Source organism: Ambystoma mexicanum, chromosome 12, assembly GCF_040938575.1.
Source record: "Ambystoma mexicanum isolate Mex_15411 chromosome 12, UKY_AmexF1_1, whole genome shotgun sequence".
Classification (NCBI taxonomy): domain Eukaryota; kingdom Metazoa; phylum Chordata; class Amphibia; order Caudata; family Ambystomatidae; genus Ambystoma; species Ambystoma mexicanum.
Genome location: NC_090936.1, coordinates 536,613,793 through 536,631,101, shown reverse-complemented (window position 1 = coordinate 536,631,101; position 17,309 = coordinate 536,613,793). Strand labels below are relative to the sequence as shown.

The 17,309-nt window shown below is 46.4% G+C and overlaps 1 long non-coding RNA gene across 1 annotated transcript in view; it reads left to right on the top strand.

Annotated features, from left to right (window-relative positions):
- LOC138512996 (uncharacterized) overlaps positions 1–13,093 on the top strand; it is a 42,849-nt gene extending 29,756 nt beyond the window's left edge. Inside the window, exon 2 of the long non-coding RNA XR_011281650.1 lies at positions 12,912–13,093. This is a non-coding gene — a long non-coding RNA (uncharacterized lncRNA). The remainder of the gene's footprint in view (positions 1–12,911) is intronic.
- Positions 13,094–17,309: the final 4,216 nt, after the last annotated feature.

Genomic DNA, 17,309 nt, shown 5'->3' with positions numbered 1-17,309 from the left:
ATGCAAGCATGTCCTCCAGCCCCAGTATTGCTACTACTAGTGGTATCATTTTGGTGTGGGAAGGGGTGTGGTGTGTGGGTGGGCTCCTTTGTGCTGGACAAGACTCCACCTGTGCTGATTGTGTGCACCTGTGGCAGTTGGGAACACTGCACATAGCAGTTTCCGGTTGCTTCGCGATGCCGGTATTGCTGGCATGCTGGTATCCTGTATTAGTGCCTTCATGATGCCGGTATGTGCATGTCCGCCTGATTTATGATGTCCTCCTGTTAGCGGCATCCCAGTATTGCCGGTCTGAAGGGCCGCGTGCCCGCGCCCTTTCTACTATTAGTGGCACCGTTATTAGCGGTGCCTCAAATACCGGGTTCTTGGGTCGGAATAGCCCGGAGCGGTATGCGATGCCGGTAATCCTTTACCGGCATCGTTTTTCCATTACCTCCAACCTTGTAATGGCCCCCTATCTCTTCATACATCAAGTTGAAAGGTTTTCTTCTTCAAAAGCAACACCTTATTCAGAATGGTTCATTCAGAAAGTTATACTTTAGTCAGGATGGTTATACAACAGTTTATCAAAACACAGTAGTGAAATTGGCCCTTCTTTTCCACCACACCCTTCGAGCACATTCACAGTACATCAAATCATCTTCTTCCTGGTCCACTCACCTGCCAGGACTAACCACTAGATGTACCTTTCCTGGTTTAGTTGCTTGCCATGATAAAACTCTTACTACTACAATTTGTTCTTCATGGTGTGGCTTGTTCCAAAATGTCCACACTTAATTCCTCAATGGGGAATGGTGAACCATCAAGTATTTTGAGTTGCAACACAATTGGTTTACAACTTCTTCCACAAACATACAGCACAAAAGGACAATGATTCTTGCATTGATCTGTTTGCCAATGGCAATGCAGTTTACAGTACTCTCCCACTTGTACCTTTCTACAAGAAGGACTTTTCTCCTGCAATCTCTGATTTCTTTCTACACAACGTATTGGCTGCTGCCCATTTGTTGAATATCCTTCTTTAGGAAAACTGTATCCCCTTGATTTTATTAGTGTCCCTCTTTGGCTTTGGTAATGCGAGTTACAATATTCCCCTTTGGATATTTCCCTTCTTGTTAGTTGTATTCACTTTGCTGGAATAATGCCCCCTCTTGGCTTGGGCAATGAGGGTTGCAATGTTCTCCTATTTCATATCGCCCTCTTGGGAGATTATTCACTTTGTTTCAATTTAAAGGTTCGATATTCAAAAGGTATTTTTCTACAGAGCGGTGTACCTCGGAGCACCCCTGCGGCCACCTATGTCAGGCCGACGCACCGATATGTCATGGCGTCTCCTTCTGACTCGCTTCTTCTGCTTCTTTGCTCTTTTTACAGCTTCGGTCAACCTTTTGCTGCTCGCGTAAGCTGTCAGTGGGGCTTACACGGTTCTACACGCGCTCCAGTGGAAATGTCACACCGAAACGAGATGCAGGACACAGAGAGCTTCTGTCTCCTGTGAGACAGCTGGCCTTGCACCACTTCCCGCTGCACATCCTCTGCATACTTCAGGCACCCGACCTCCACCACGTTCTCTACACGGCGTCCCCCTATCAGGAAAGTGGCAGCGCTGACCTCTGCTTCTTCCCGCTGCTTCTGCTGCTTCTCTCAGGCCCACACCTGAAAGGCACTTGAATATTTAAAGGTCCTGCTCGGGTGTCGGTCAAACCACTTGACCGCTCACTACAGTTTGGTAACTCTGGACCCCTTTTCCTCCTCTCAGTACTAAGAGAGCATTATGGGACTCTGTTCTTAGTTGTTTTAACATCAAAATCTTCAATTTTACAATACGCTATTAAGACTGTGGGATCGTTAGGGAAATTGTTCAGAGGGTACTCCCATTTTTCCTTACCCAAGTCGCTTGCAATTTCATCCTCCAGCAGAACACCACCCCCAGGGCCAGGATTAGGTAGCAGCTGCCTTTCTCTGGCTACATGAGAAGTGTTTCAGGTCAGGTTCTTTGGGGTGATCACCACTGATTAATCACATTAGCGAGGTGAGCCTGCTCTACAATACCCTCCATGGGGTGGAGGCAAGTGGGAACTCACTGGGAGAGACTCCCCCTTTAGGGACAAGGACTCCTGTTCCCATGTGGAACTCCCGAGAGGTATTTCCAAAATAACATCTTCAAACTTCTATGATGCCAAAATATGTGAAGAGAAAACCAGTATCTGTTATCGCCAACAAGAAATAGAAAGCCTCCTTCTAAGTTCATATTCCACTGGGACGAAGAAGAGGACGTATGGAGGAGAAGAGAATCCATAAGAGAAAGAGAAAAAGGGACACAGGTTTACACATGGGAAACCCCACGGCTACGTCACTCCAAAAAGGGGGGTTTCAAAAGGGCTCAAACACCAACTTCAGTGAGAAGCAGAGGCCAGGCGGACAGCGTCCTGCAGGTGTGAGAGACTGAGAAGTGACAGCCATGCTACATTCAGTAGCGAGGAGACCAGAAGAAGTGGAGCTGGACACATGGCATCCTGAAGCAGAGAGAGAGAGAGAGGAAGAGCCCAAGACTGGTGGCGTGACCACAAGAGATTTGTAGTGCACCCAGGGTCCTTGCAACAACGCTGATACCATTCTGCCATGACAGAACCGGACAAACCGGTATATGAAATACCATATAGCCCTCCAAGACAAACTGACAGAGGAGGATGTAGTGTTCTAGTCTCCCTCAGGTCACCGAGTCAGGTGGCCTGAGGCTGAATGTAAAAAGCGGGTACATGACTGCAGCTGTAATGGGAGTGTTCAAGGCGCGAATACATTTAGTTACATGCTGACCCCATACTGTGTGGATGTGCCTTATTGTGCTCTGCTACGCCGCGCCCAGCAAGTGTGCGACGCCCTGTGAGCTAACAATGGCAATGAGGCGGTAACCCACTGCCTTCCACTCCGGGTCCCACAGTGCTGCTAGCTTTCCGCCCTGGCATCCCTGGACAGCTATTGAGGGCCTGTGGGAGCTCGAAGAGGTGGGGCCTCGCTGACTGAGCCGTTTGGTTCAGTGCAGGAGGACTAAAGGAGCCTGAATGCCCAACGTCTGAGAGCCCGGCACCACAGACCCGAGGTAAGCTCTGCCCTGCCAGCTCGCCATGAAAGGGGTGCACCAGAGAGATGTCTGAGTGGCATCCTGCACCCCTGGAGAACACAGCACTTGCTGAAGCACAGTTAGAGTCCAGCAGCTGCCACCACGATCATTGCACAATGAGTGCCCAGTCCCCAGATCAAGGCCCAGCAGCCCCTGAACAACAGAGACCTCAAGGGAGGGACGCGTTCCCCTTTCCATCTTTACTCCCTCCCTCCCTATCGCCTGCTAACCTCTTCTCTCTTTCTCTCTGCCTCACTCCTCCATCTCTCCCCTAACTCTGTTCAGCTTTTGCTGACTGGTCACCTGGCTCACCCCACCATTTTTTGCACTTGCCTCTGAGCCTCTGAGCCTCTGCACTATGCTCAGCACTACCGCACTTTCAGCTTCCGTTCCATGAGAGGGGTAACCTCTTTGCACTTAACCCAGGGCCCTGCTGGACTGGGCGCACTTGTTCCCCTTGCCCCCTTCCTTGCACTTCAGTCTGTAGACTTGCATTACCTGAATTTAATAGGACTACTAAATTCTGTATCCCCTCCCTAATCTGGTTGTGCCTGAAACACTTCATGCAATTGCAATAGGAGAAACGCCGCCAAGCCCAGTACGCTAGTTACTTTTTTGTTAGATCATTCGTAATCCTCAAAGCCTAAGAATGACTACTGTATTCCTTTGCTCCCTTCCCGCCTTGAAGCGCTGTGTAGCACTTCACTTGTGGATAAGCGCTATACAAATAAACATTTACAAATTACTCCCCTTCGAAACCTCAGACTCCACAAGCTTAGGCCCACAGTGGTCCTGTTGGATGAAGGTACTTGGTGCCTACCTCAATGTAATAGTTACTCAGGATGATAAGCACATCATTGGGCTCCTCACCGTTACGGCAGGCTCTGAAGTGCGCAACATTATTTTTGAACTCCCGGAAGACGTAGAATATAAGTATGATGAACTCAAGAACATATTGAACAAACACTTTGCCATCCACAAGAATGTCAACTAAGAGAGGCATGTGTTCCACACCACGAGACAAATCCCAGGCGAGAGCATGGACAAATTTGTGACATGCCTCCGGTCGAAGGTAAAACCCTGTGAGTTTCATTGTTACACCAACAATTAGGCTATCAAATCGCGAATCATTCCCAAATGTGAATCTATTCCCCTAAAAAAGAAGCTACTGCAGGTGCCACACTCACTAGCAGAGATTCTGGTCCTAGCAACGACTTCCAGATTTCATCATTAAGCAAAGTCCACATATCGTCAGCGCCGACCATCAAGGCCATAGACAAGCTCATTGCGCAGTCTCATGCGCCCCTGGATATTAGATCGGAGAAGCGCCAGCACTTCCGGTGCGGTTATGACCTCCCGCACGAGGGGCCTTGCCCAGCCATCGGCCAAATTTGTTCAGCCTGAGGCATCGAAGACCACTTCTGCATCATGTGCAGGAATCCCAAGTCATCAAGAGACTACTGAGTGGAACCAAGGACACACCGACCCAAATCCCCACCATGTTACCACCACGGAGAAAGGCCCAACCACTCAGAACGGCGAAACAACGGGGGCAGACGCCATACCTGACCAAGGCACTTACCTCCCCTGGAAGGCCACCGGAAAGGGAGAAGACAAAACCATCACCTATGTACAAAAGCACCCTCCATGAGTGGATTAGAGTCTCAATCCAGCAAGGAACAGAGGACGAGGGTTACTTATATGCTCTGGGCCACCCAACGGCATTGGAACTCAGCCCCAAGCTGCCTATAACCCTACAAGGAAAGGGGTTCAGCTTCCTCGTCGACTCAGGCGCCACAATCCACGCAATGCCAGAAGATAATATCGTAAACTCGAGTGACCCCCAAAGCTGCAGAAAGCCAGCGTGGACAAAAACGCATACAGAGCCAAGCAACCTCTCCATTGCTTAGGGTCCTTTACAACCGTCTGCCGCCACAAAGACAAACAAGACTGCATCCTCATCCACATCCTAGACACAGAAGTATCCAGTGGCTGCATCTTAAGCTTCAAGTCGGCCATGCAGATGGGCCTCATCCATATTCTATGCCAAATGATGGCGGACAAGTACATCTCGCCTATGGCAAAAACAACCACCAACTTCCCCAACCTCTTCAAAGGCTTGGGAAAATGGAAGGGATGGAAAATCAAACTACATATAAAGGAAACCGTAACGCCCATAGCCCAGCACTACAGAGGAATTCCTTTTAATATCCAATACCTCGTCGAAAAGGAGCTGCTCGCTCCGGTGGAAGACGACATAATTGAACCAGCATCATGCCATGAGTCTCTCCAGTAGTACCTGTGCTGAAGAAAGGCCCAGAAGGGCACATAAGACTGTATCGACATGCGTGCCCCAAATCAAGCCATACTAAGGGAACACCACCAGTCCCCGCACATCACAGACATGATGCACCTCCTCAACGGGGCAAAGATCTTCTCCCACCTGGACCTCAATAAAGGATACCACCAAATAGAGCTGAGCAAAGAGTCCCGGTACATCACCACTTTTAACACTATCCTGGGATTTTTCGCTACAAGCGACTGAACTTGGGCATATCTTTTCCAGCAGAGATATTTCAGAAGATCTGCAAGATAATCTGCCACATCTCACAATGCATAAAAAACAGCAAGAGGCTCACAACGCCATGCTGATGAAAGTGTACTCCACACTCAACGAAGCCCGACTCATACTGAACAAGGAAAAGTGTGCATTTAAAGGCATACTCTAGTAAAAAAATGTATTTCAAAAATAGATAGGCCACATTAAAAAAAAAAATCGCATCCTCCGTTTTAAAACTTCCTATGTAAAATTTTGAGCTATTCAAGCTCAAAATTCGAAAAAGCAAGCACAGGTGGGCCGCCATTTTGTGAAATGGAGGCCCTCCTGTGCTGGCTTTTGCTTTTGCTGCACTAATGAAGGAAAAGCCAGCCAGCTGTAGTAAACAAAGTCTACCGCTGGGTGGCTTTCCCTTCATTAGTGCCGGGACTCGGAGGACGCGGACCGGAGACCAGAGCAGGAAAGCTGCAGCTGAATCTCGGTAAGTGCTATTTTTTTTACAAAAAATGAGCACTAGCTGCGGTTTTCTTTCTAAGTTTTCCGGGCTGGAGGAGCCCGGAAAACTTAGAAATAAAACCGCAGCTTTAAAAACGTTGTATTTATGGTTGCGGTCGCTTTTGAAGCGACCGCAAACATAAATACAACGTTGTTGTGTTGGAAAACGCTGCGGTTTTTCGTTCCAAGTTTCTCAGGCTCCTCCGGCTCAGAGGAGCATGAGAAACTTGGAAAGAAAAACCGCAGCGTTTTCCAACACAACCGCGTGTGTTTCTGCCTGCTGTGGCTATCACTGTGGGTCTCCGGTGGAGCACCGGAGACCCAAAGTGAAAGCCACAGCAGGCAGAAACACACGCGGTTATGTATACATGCCGCATAGTGTTTCTACCTGCAGCTGATTTCCCATTTGGGGCTCTCGGGGAGCCCGAGAGCCCCAAATGGGAAATCAGCTGCAGGTAGAAACACTACGCGGTTGTGTTTACATGCCACGTAGTGTTTCTACCTGCAGCTGATTTCCCATTTAATCACAACAGGATCAGCCAGGCACATTGTGGTTATTGGAGCTGAGCTGAGCACGGGCTCGGCCAACCACAGTGAGGTTTGGGCTATTTCAACTTTCTTAATGGTGCTCGCTTTAACTTTTACATACGTATTGTTTTCTTTTGAACGGCATGGCACATACATAGGGGACCCTCCTAACAAAGGTGCAGTGGGGCCGGGTGAAAACCCGGACTGTACTATTAAGTATTTTCTTTTTCAAATAATCATGTGCCTTGCAATGCCACTTAAGGGGGGGGGCAATGAGTTAAAATTGCACTTAACCATATTCGTGCTGAAATTAGACCAACATTTTTTCTTCTTCTAGCTACCATTCACCATCAGATTAACCACTTTTAAAATCTTATATTCTTCCTCATACATTCTGCTCAACTCGCATAATTAGCAACTATGGTGAGTTTTCTGAAATCCCCATCTTATAGGGACTGGGTTGGTCTGGCCGTTATCCGATGCACCTCCCAGAGGGTGCTTGAGGATGTCTTGCGTTTCCCCATAAGACTGTGTAGACTCTATCCCCAAGAATCCCCCCAAGCCGTATACTGTCAATGACAAAGCAAGCAGGGTATTTGGCAAGGAGTTTGCCTGCCTTCTGAATGGAAGCAGTGGTCCCTGGAAAAGGAAAGGAACTTGAAAGCAATTTCGTAGAGGTCCTCGAGCCCGCGATTCTTGCTAGGGACTCACACTACCAAATGGCCTGAAACCAGCTAACCGGGTCCAGGAGTGGAACTTCCACGTTTTAAAGAAGCGTGGAACTCTCTGTGGAAAAATGCAGAGCAGGACACAAAGTCAGAAGAAACTAATAACTTTTACCATCTGAATGCCTGAATGATCCAAGGACCTTGCACAGTCTGCTGATCGGCAGTCCACAAACAAGAGATCAAATGGAAAGCAAGCTTTATGGCTCCAGTTCCTCCTAATGTTACTAAATCACGTGATTATCTAGTGCAGACCCTGTGCAAATAATAAGGTAACAAAGACAATTTGGATTTTAAACAACGCTAACAAATCTTAAGAAGGGATTTAGAAAGGCAATGAGAATAACCAGTTGGAAAGTGTCTTCAAAGAACCTTCCCAAGCCCAGGTATATTAAAGGATTGGGGAGGAGAACCATGGCACAGTCAGATGTGCAGCACACAATTCCCTTGATACAAGGGAAACTGAAGATGTGATATCCTTCTGGAAGAAGGCAGAGTCTTGTGTGGGGGATCAGGAGTAAGACTCGGAGACAGTGGCATTTTCAGTGATTATTAAAGACTTTTATTATCAAAAGAAACATAGGGGTTGGAGAAATCCTACCTATCCCTAACTCTATGAGAGGTTTCCCTGCCTCAACAAAACTAAGAAACGTCTGTGTCAGGATGTCTAAATCAAAAGAGTTCACTGTCTTGTGTCCAAAAATCCTAAACTGAACCTCACACACTAAACTCAATATAATGTAAAATGGAAATGTCCTTGAGATAAACACCAACAGCTTCCTTCCAAAGTTCCAAACAAAGTCTTGAAAGTGTTGAACAGAAAAAGTAAACAAGGATCCATCAGAGGATATGGGTCCTTCACTTCCCCTAGAGTATTTCTGGTTATTCATCATGTCACTTGCATATTTCACAATCCCCAAGAAGGATGGTTTCTCCCTTGGGTTTTCTCTGCTTTCCATGATTTCTGGGAGTCGGAGGAGGGGGGAAATTCACCAATCCCTGGTTTACTCTCCTACCAGGGGTTTTACTTTGCTACTTGGGTGTGGGTTCCAGACTCACTGAATGCCTGGTTTACTCTCCTGCCAGGGCTTTGAAGCCCTTTCAATATAGAAGTGCAACTGCCAGGTTCGTTCTCTTCACTTGCATTTGCTTTTTTCTGTATCCAGGCAATTATAATTTTTGTATTTCAGGCCACTGAATCTTCACCAATTATGCTTAATGTCCCAATTCACTTGTGTGGGCTTCGGCTTGTAGCCAACAACAAGAAGATAGTCACCTTTGTGACCAAGGCGACGAGAGACATCAGGAAAGGTTCATAGTATTAATTTAGAAAAAAACGTTTCGACAAACAAAAGTGTCAAAAACAAAGTTTTGAGAAACAAAGCTGTGACAGCCTATATTTAACATGCAAAGTGCATTTCTTTCGAAACCATTCCGTCGACAATAGTCATGGACTGGTTTCAATTGAAATGCACTTTTACATGTTAAAAGTAGCATTTCAATGCTTTTTTTTGTTGTAACTTTGCAACGTTAGATGCAGCTGTCCAGTGCTGAAATTACAGCACTGTACAGCTCCATGTAACGTTTCAAATTTACAAAAAAAAAATTAAAATGGCAATATACACTAAAACTTTGAAACGTTACATGGAGCTGTCCAGTTCTGTAATTTCAGCACTGGACAGCTCCATGTAACGTTTCAAGGTTTTAGTGAATATTGGGGGGGTTCTCTACCACCCTCAAACCCCACGCCACACTCCCACCCCCAACCCTAACCCACGCCCGAACCTATGTCACCAGCACTTTCAAATTGTTTTCAAAGAAATTGTCATTCGAAAGAATGGCATTTCGACAAAACAAATGCGAAAGTTTGCCATTCAAATATTTTACGTTTGAAAAAATGAGAGGACACCATCAGGAAAGGTGTGGACCGCGCCTGGAGATGGTGTCAAGTTAAGCTCTTGGACCTGGCCAAGCCATTGGCCAAAATAATGGATTTGGCTGAGAAGGCCAAAGATACAGGGACACCAGCGGATGCCCAGGTGCTTGGTAACTGGGCGCAAAGCGTAGTCTGCCTCCTAGGCAATGCCAACTGCGCCCTTTCCTCGGAGAGAAGGAGAGGAGTGTTATTAAAAATAGACGGTAAGCTCAACGATCTGGCCTCCAGGGCTACTGTTAGGAGAAGCTTTTGCAAAAGAGATGGCGCAATTTGTCGGGACTTACTTGGTGTTAGAGAAGACCCAGAGCTCCATTAGAAAAATATTTCCAGGGCAAGTTTTTGCCGGGACAGGACGCCACCGGGGTCGGTCGTCCGGTCGGTACAACTTTCAACGCAGACCCCAAGGGCTGCAAGCCCAGTATTGGGAGGGAATACAACACTACTCGTTCTTCCCGACGAGAACAAGATTTCCCACAGGTCGTAGAGGAAGAGGTTCCTACAGATAGCTGAGTGTCGCTGGCGGTGAGTACAGCATGCAAGCAGGTAGGAGGGAGAACCCTCTGCTTCTTGAGCGAATGGCAAGCTTTGTTGAGCAATGCATGGGTGCTCCAAGCGGTAGCGGGACTACAGTTAGAATTTGTCGGCGACCCCATACAGAGAGCAGAACCTCAACCGATAAACATGCCGCAAGAAGAGGTAGCACTGTTGCAAAGCAAACTGTTCAAGCTAGTCAAAAAGAATGCGATAGAGCGCGATACTCATGGGGGAGCGGGATTCCTCAGCAACATGTTCCTGGTGCACATGGTGAAAAAGATAAGGCCGGTAATAAATCTAGAGAACTTAAACGAATGGCTTGCATGCACCCATTTCATGATGGAGGGTATTCACATGCTCCGAAACCACCTACGTACTGGAGACTGGCTAGCACGGCTAGATCTCAAAGATGCATACCTCACGATACCGATAGCGACATTGCATCAGAGATTTCTTCGCTTCCAGTGGAACAGAGAAATATGGCGCTTCACGTGTCTCCCATTCGGCCTAGCATCCGCTCCTTGGACCTTTACCAAAGTAATGAGACCCATAGCCACAGCCATAAGGGAAAGAGGAATATGAATAATCATTTATCTAGACAACATTCTAGTGTTGGGCCCAGACAACGTAACGCTCAGCAAGAATGCACATTGGGTTTTCAACCTGTTATCTTCGCTGGACTTTATAGTCAACCTAGACAAGTCTCAGCTTCAACCAGTTCAGAGGATAGAGTTCTTGGGTTTCACGATAGATACCACAAAGGCAGTTCTCGAGCTTCCGGGGCACACAGTGAGAGCAATCAAGAAGGAGCTGAGAGCAGTCATAGCGAAGAAAACTATTTCGCTTCGCAGTCTAGCCAGGATAGTGGGACTGCTTGCAGCCTCTATTCAAGCGATCTTTCCGGGGCATCTAAATTACCGAGCCCTTAAGAGGCTCAAGAAGAGACACTTGCAAGGAGGGGTAGGCTACCATCAACTTGTGACCCTAGATCAGGAAGCGCTTACCGAACTTCATTGGTGGCTTCAGAATATGGAAGCTTGGAATGGCTGAGCGATTTTCTGCAATGTTCCAGACTTAGTGATAGAGTCTGACACAAGCAGATGAGGCTGGGGAGCCAGATGTGGCCAAGCAGAGACAGGAAGGAAATGGTCAGAAGAAGAATAAAAATTACAAATAAACTGTCTCAAACTCCTAGCAGGTTCTTTCGCAATACGTGCTTTCACCAAAGACAAAGTCAGATGTTGTGTCCTACTCAAGATGGACAACATTTCACCCGTACGTTACATAAACAAGCTATGGGGGACCAGATCCAGGATGTTAGCAAAGCTAGCTAAAGATTTTTGGCACCATTGCCTTCAACACCAGATTGCAGTAGCAGCAGAGTACTTAACGGGGACACAGAACAGGGTGGCAGGCTGGAATTCACGGTATCTTTTAGACTCCAGCGACTGGAAGCTACACCCTGAAATATCCAGACAGTCGCAGGAAATTTGGCATCCCCTAGACACCAATCTATTTGCATCCAGCCTGAACGCGCAGACGCACAAGTACTTCAGTTGGAGGATAGACCCGGGAGCAGCGGGGACAGATGCCTTTTTGCACCTATGGAACGGAGCAGTGCGCTATGCCTTCCCGAGGTTCATCATGCTCACGAGAGCCCTAGCGAAATCCTGCAGAGAGGAAGCGGAGCTAGTGATGATACTACAGTTTTGGAAGTCCCAGGCCTGGTTTCCAGTAGCGGTGGAACTTTCTTCAGATTTCCAGAGGATTATTCCTCATCAGCAGGACCTTCTTTTCAGCCCAACCGGCCTGCCTCACCCGTTGATAGAAGCGTGCACGCTACACTTGTTCGCCTGCAGGGTTTCAGGAAGCGATGGGAATTGCCAGGTATTTTGCAACTCGCTGCAGACTGTATCAGAGACTCCTGGGCGCCTGCTACCATTCGGAGCTATGGCGCCGCATGGGAACGTTGGACCCAATGGTGCGCAGAGCATGGTCTGGATCCCGTTTCAGCCCCTGTAGGTCACGTTCTCAACTTTATAGCAGATAGGTTTCAAGACAGCTGCGCCTATAGAACGCTAGGGGTCTACAGATAAGCAGTGTCAGCATGACACAATAAAGTGAAAGGGGGTCCAGTGGGGGAACACCCCGCAGTCGTGCGACTTCTCAAAGGGATAAAGCTGAAAAGACCGCCTGAACCTAAATACACAGTGTTATGGGACATCTGGGACGTATTCCACCTCTTTCTCAGACGGCCAGAGAATAATAGCCTTTCTCGTTCACAACTTTCATGGAAGCTAGCGATGCTGCTATGCTTAGCAGCATGTCAGGGAGTGTCCGATGTCAAGGTGCTAGAGTTAGACAGGAAGATATTTTATCCAGAATGTGTGGGATTTTGCATAGCAAAGAGAACGAAGAGCGATTCAAGAATCATTTCGTACCCTTACTTCACGGAGAATAAGAAAATACGCGTAGCTCAATGCATAAAGGATTATGAGGAGGCGTCAGCTCATCTTAGACCACAATGTGTAACACAACTGCTTATAGCGCGTAGGAAGCCCCTTCACGCCATAGCCACAGCAACTATTGCTAGGTGGGTTAGAGAGGTGATGCAGTGGGCTGGTATAGACTTGTACTTGTTTGGCGCGCATTCAGCTAGGGGAGCGATGGCTTCTCGAGCTTTTCCGGCAGATGTGCCATTACAAGACATAATTAAATCAGCAGATTGGTTTTTTGAGTCAACTTTTAAGACATTTTATTTCAAACCTCTATCAGAAATAACTAATAGGGTGGTAGCGAGCTTTGAACAAGCATAATGCTCGCCTCCTGTCTTGGCATAGAATGAATATTGCCAGGGCTTACAGCGCAGGTAGTCTTGATTCTATTAAAGACATGGAGGCGAGCATTATATGCCACCCAGAATGGCAAAAGTCTTGATGTATAGCATGTAAAGGCATACTGTGTAAGAGCATTAGCGCATTCCCACCCTCATAGTTTCTTCTCCATTCCTCGCAGGAGACGACTAGAAAATGACTTGAGAAAGCTTGAAGAATCGAGGATTTGAAGCATGATGTTTCACGTTGTCCCGTTGGACCAGAGAGACCTTGGCATCGAGGGATGGAAGTTCCGGATGTTGGAATGGTTCTCTTAGAGCAAGTTTGACGTTCAGAGTGAAAGTACATTTATTCGCAAAGAAAGAGGAAGGGAAATAGGACTAAGGACTCCTGTACTTCACAAAGGCTCCTGATAGGTAGAAAGGGAGGAGCCCGAGGACTACCAGAGTCTAGAGGATCATGGCCCTCGTAGTGCCTGTGGAAAGATTTTCTTGAACTTTTAAACCTTGGATTTACCTTTTACCCAGAGTGCTGGAGTAAAACAGAGAAATGCCCAGTTTAAATGTTCAATGTTTTTAGGTTCTGATGTTGCAGCAATTAAGAAAGATAAAGCATAATGCTTGCCTCATTGTCTTTAATAGAATCAAGACTACCTGTGCTGTAAGCCTCAGCAATCTTCATTGTCTTTGCCAATGTTGTTCTTTGACCAGAAGGAGGCCAGTTAATTTTGATTGAACTGCATATCAATTGAGTTTTGCGTTATAATAACCACAATTATTCCCAAAATACAACTCTGAGAATCAGAACTTCCCTAACAAACATTCAACAATTTCAAATCACTGAATCTTTCATGATTTATGTGGGAGTGTCTTCTGTTATTTTATCCAAATTCCATTTTGCCCCAGGTTTCCTTGGAACATACCTTATTTTTAGAACAGTGAGAGACACTGGATCGTAAGAGGCTAGTGGCATTTGCAGCTCCTACAGTGTTTATCTGGAGAACCTGACAAAATATAAACAATTACAATAATAGTTAAATTCGACAGGAATACAGTACTACTGAGATGTCACAAATGAGTTTCATAACAAAAACTGCTGTTTGGAATTGCATTTAAAACATGGCATGGTATACTTCATTTTAAAATGGTGTCCGAGAGGGTGGATTATTCTCAACTGAGGCAAATAATAATGTGGCTTAATCTAGTAAAATATTATATTTTGAGCTCTTGTGTTCAGCAGGGGAAGGGGACGCATTCGGCACTTGGAGAAGAGAGATTCATAGCAGTGCAGCCTTGTGATCCTGGGAAAAACCCATAGAAATTCAGCTCTTGTGTTCTATGAGGAGGAAATTAAATAAATACATATAATAATATATTGGGTGATAACTATGCCTGTTGCAGTGCATCCTTGTGGTCTTCGGGAAGGATAATATTTTAGACTCTTTTGTTTCCTAGGGAGTAAAGTAAAGCAATCAGCAAATGGAGGAAAAGGGATTCAGTGAAGTGTAGCTTTGAGACAAGGGGCAGACAGTACATTCCCAGACCTTCTGTTCCAGTCATACAGCAAAAATCAATCAGCACAACAGTCAGTACTGGGGTTAAAGGGATTTATTAAAGTACAGTCATGTGATCTTGGGGAAACAGTACATCTGAAACTCCTCTGTTTCAAACAAGGGAAGGAATGAAAGTACTCAGCACTGGAAAGTGAATGTATTATAGCAGAGCAGACTTGTGATCTTGGGAAAACAGTATATTTTGAGTTAGTGTGCAGCATTATTAAACATGACACACAACTAACACTATGCAAGACTATTGTTTTTTGTATAGGGATTCCTGTTCAAGCTCACCCACCAACTCCAACAGCCCATCGTGGAAATGGGGCCTAGCTTCTTCTACCATCCCCGGGGCCCTGATAGGGTAGGGTATTGCCTTGGGCAGGCTCAAGAGACTTGCACCCTGGCAGAGGCAGGTTTCTAAGACTTATTCTGCCCCAGCTTTCTCCTCAGTCTGTAACTTAAAATGTCTCACAACAGCTCTTAGCCCACACTGATTCTAATAACTGAAAATCAGATTTTAAGTTGCTGATAGTGTGACGAATAAGTGGATGGAGTTCCTTCTCCCCTAGGGGGAGTCCTTTGCCATGTGGCCAGGGCGGTGCATCCACAGAATACTCACCATGGGGGTGATCACTTGTGAGAGGAAACACCTTTTGGAATTAGGGATGACCATTCACTGAGAAAGCAGTATAATCCTGCGTTATCTCAAACCCCCTCTTTAGCAAAGACCAACCCTTTTTTCCTATCTTCAGATAGGGCCAACATCTTTTGTTGTACAGTCAGTCAGCTTAATGCCTCCGACCTGACTCGAATACCAGGGGACACTATTGCTTTTCCATATAAAGAATACCCAAGCACTGTCAAGATGTCTAGGAGGATGCAGATCACTCCAGAGAACCGGAGTGAACGGTCTAGTCTTCCACAATATTTGATTGGACCAGAGAAACCCAACAGGAAAGCGAGGGAGTTAAAATCCCTGTCAGCTGGGAGAGGGGGAGAGAGAGAGCTACCCTCAGAGGAGGAAAGTCGAGAGTAACTGGCTGCCGAAGACCGACTGTGAGAACCGTACCAGCAAGCCCAGTAGAGAAGGGGAAGACGCCAAGTATGGAGCATGGAGGTACGCCACTGGTAATCCAAGTAGAAAGAACGGTGCAAGCAAGTACCCAAATCCACCTACGGGCATCCGCCGAACCTGAGAGCTGCAACGGGAAGTGGAGCCACTCCAAGAAGGACGACAGACGTAGCGTAGTGATGAACGGCAAAACCAAGTCTCCATGTCCTGTAGAAGGGCCCTGTTTGTCGGGAGACGCGGACCACGAGAAAAGGTACATGGGCATACTGAGAAGGGATGGACGTCCAGGGAAGTCGGTGGAGAAGTACAGAGAGAATTTTAAAAGGGTCGGGACCCTGAAAGCAGTGTGCTAGTCTGGGGCATGCACCCCCATGAGAAAAAGAGGACAAGAGCGTCGTCTGGGACCCTAAAGAGTGTCAAGACATTTAAAAAGGGCACACGTACTTCACAGGAGAGTAAATCAAGTCAGCCTGTTGCCCCATTGCAAGTCTGGAACCCGCACCTATATGAAAGCACAAGTCTGAGACCCTAACTAAAAGAGAAATATAATTGTATTCTTGGCTGGAGAGTAAACGAAGCTGTCCCGATTCAGAACTGCGAGTTTGGGACCCGCACCCATATGAAAGCACAAGAAAAAGAGTGTCTGGGACCCCAAGCACAAGAGAGATAGAATCCTTTGCTTGGCAGGAGAGTGAACCAAGCTGTCACGATTCAAAACTCTGAGTCTGGAACCTGCACCCATATGAGAACCAGATGATAAGAGGGTCTGAGACCCTGAGAGCCAACGAGATAAAGAGAGATGGTTTATATGCTTGGCAGGAGAGTACACTAAGCTGGCACACTACTCTGTGGCGAATCATAGACATGCATACTGATGAGAGCCAAAGGCTAAGGTGAACTTTATCTGACAGACTGTTGTGACCTTGCAAGAAAGCCACCTAAAGGAGACAACCTCCTAGTTAAGTAGAAAATGGCGGAATCCAGTGGAAAGGAGACATTTGTGGATATTACAATCTTGTTTCTTTTTGAAGGGAACATTTTCTTTTTTTTAAAAAAAACCACCAGAAACATTTGGAACTTTTTGTTGGCAAAGAACCTTGCTACACTATTTCCTTAGTTGAGATAATATCCTTGCAGTTTCAGGTTAAGTGTGTTAGGGTCAATAGTAGGGTTTTTTTAACACAACAGTGACTATTTGTTTGACATCCTGATGTTTTCATTGCAAGTTCACAACAGTCTCTCAGATAAAGTTCACCTTAGCCTTTGGCTCTCATCAGTATATGGTACCCTCTATAAAATGAATCTGTAACCCATGTGGGGAGAAGAATGTTGAAAGGAATTCCAGGTCTTTAGTTTGCCATGAAGAAGAGAGACCCATTGAAGAACAGCAACAGAGGGTTGATTATAACATGTTGAGTGATCTTTCTAATGTACGAACTCTCTCCATATCTTCCATCAGCAGCATTCACGCTGAACCCAGATTCTCACACACGCAACCGAATTATGGTAGTTACCCAACTTCTTGACCAGGGCACTCCTTTTTAAGAGCTGGAGACTGTAACACACCAGAGTATCCTTTTTAAGAGCTAGAGAATGTAACACACGATAGTATGTCACCTTATAGTTAACTTCCCCAAAATATAGCCTAGGGAACCACAGAGGAGAAGGAGAAGCCTCTGCAGAAATGGGCAGGGAACATTGTGAGGTTCTGGTGAATGGGTATGTGTGCAGCCCACCCAGATCCACAGAGGACCCTTTTTATGGGTATCCCGGATTCCCCTGGGAAACAACCCAAGAGGTGGAGAAAGACCCTGAGGCTCCTCTAAGTTTCTCTCCTGTATCTCCCCAGCAAAGTGAGATTCCTCTACAAACCTCAGAATCAATGGGGAACCCTCTCAAGATAAATCCCCAGAAAGAATAAGGTCCCTTTCCCAAACCTTCCGCCCACAGAC